The sequence below is a fragment of the Globicephala melas genome, chromosome 6 (genome assembly GCF_963455315.2).
Source record: "Globicephala melas chromosome 6, mGloMel1.2, whole genome shotgun sequence".
Lineage (NCBI taxonomy): Eukaryota > Metazoa > Chordata > Mammalia > Artiodactyla > Delphinidae > Globicephala > Globicephala melas.
In genome coordinates, this window is record NC_083319.1 from 33,314,491 (window position 1) to 33,316,506 (window position 2,016).

The window sequence follows — 2,016 nt, forward strand, 5'->3', positions numbered from 1 at the left end:
AGAAGAACCAGCCTCAGCCTACAGAAGCACACATGGGTAGTGTGCATGGTTGGCGGGGAGGGAGCAGAGGGCAGACTATTCCACCTCTACAGATCTTAGCACAGGGCCTGGCACTGGCTAAACCCTCAAATGGTGGCTTTTTTTTTTTTTTTGCGATACGCGGGCCTCTCACTGTTGTGGCCTTTTCCGTTGCGGAGCACAGGCTCCGGACGCGCAGGCTCAGCGGCCATGGCTCACGGGCCTAGCCGCTCCGCGGCATGTGGGATCTTCCTGGACTGGGGCACGAACCCGTGTCCCCTGCATCGGCAGGCGGACTCTCAACCACTGCGCCACCAGGGAAGCCCGGTGGCTTTTTATTATTGTGATTACCACCAGGCCCAGTAGTGTAAGATATCTGGGGGAGATGAGGCACCACTGAGATCAGCTGAGACCTGGAGAGTTCTGAAGCCAGGCAGGCCCAAGGGCGTCTCTTCCTGGTGCACCAATAGCCACAGTGGGCTGTGACTCTGTGGTCAGTTCCTGGTTTTCCTTTCTAGATGGCAAGTCACCACCTGCAGAGATGGGATGGGGATGGACATCGTAGCTAACATTTATTGAGTGCTGATTGTGTCCTGGCCCTGTGCTAAATGCTTTACTCATGACAATCAATTCCCGCAACAGCCCTGGATAGGTGATACTTCAATGATCCTTATTTCATAGATGAGGAAGCTGAGGTTTAAAATGTGCCCAAGCTAGTGCATGACAGGTACCAACACCCATGCTCTTCACCACTCCATCACACTACCTGTCTGTGAACAAGAGGATTACACCCATTTCCCCACCCTTGAAAGCAAAATTGCACTGGAGATAATGGTGCACTCATGCATGAAGGGGTTAATGCCAGCATGGGCAGTGAGGGCTCCAGCGGGAGCTCTGGCCTGGGGTCAGGAGCCTGGATTCCAGTCCAGTTCTGGCCCTAGCTACAGAGTGAAGTTGGGCAAATCCTTGTGTGACTTTTTATTTCTTCATCTATAAAATGGACGTAATGATCCTGCTGTGGGTGGGTGGCTGGAATGTCGATGAAATCACTTGGATGCCACAGTGCTCTGTCCACTGTAAAGTGCTGTACAGATGTGAGGGGTCAGCTCTGGGATTAATGCACACAGTCTTCAAAAAAGAAAGAAAAACCAGCATGGTCTGGAGAAGGCAGGAGAGGCTTCAGCCTGGTAGTGAAGTTAACCCAGACTCTGGGGTCTATGGAGGGTTTGCAGGGGGCAGGGGGGGTGCAAATAGGAGGGAGGGGAAAAGCAGCCAATGCAGCTCTAGAGCTAGGATGGCCCCCCATGAAGCTAACACAAAAGGCAAAGTGCATTGTAACAAAACGGTTAGGCTTCTTTCTTATTCTGTGAATATGAATTCTTCTCCCACTTGCAGCCATGCTGTGCTGGACATACCTTATTTTATTATGAATTACTAATCATAAGGAATTTGCCTTATTAGTTCTATATCTTTTATTGCTTATAAAGTACCACATCGACTGGGAATGTAACTGATTTTCTTAGAACTATAGGAGATAGGTATATGTATAGCTGATTCACTTTGTTATACAGCAGAAACTAACACACAATTGTAAAGCAATTACACTCCAATAAAGATGTTAAAAAAAAAAGAACTAGAATTCTATATTGCTTCGAAAGAGCCACATCAACTATGATTATATAATAGTTCTATTGTTCTATTTGATGCTCAAAACCACAGGTTGTGAACTGGTGGCAGTGGGCTCAATTTGTCCCACAGGTATGTTTTGTCCAGCCTGCCTGGTGTCAACCTCCAAATTAAATTAGTTAGCAATATATTTGATAATTAGTTGATTTTACATTAAAATCCAGAATTCTGGCTTCTTTTTAAATTTTTGGAAAACCTGGCAACATGGGGCTTGCATTCCCTGTGCCAGTGATTGATTTGCATGAAAAGTGGGTGGCTGCCTTCAGTCAAGGCCATGTTCTCCAGTTTGCCATGATCCCTACCATCCCTATT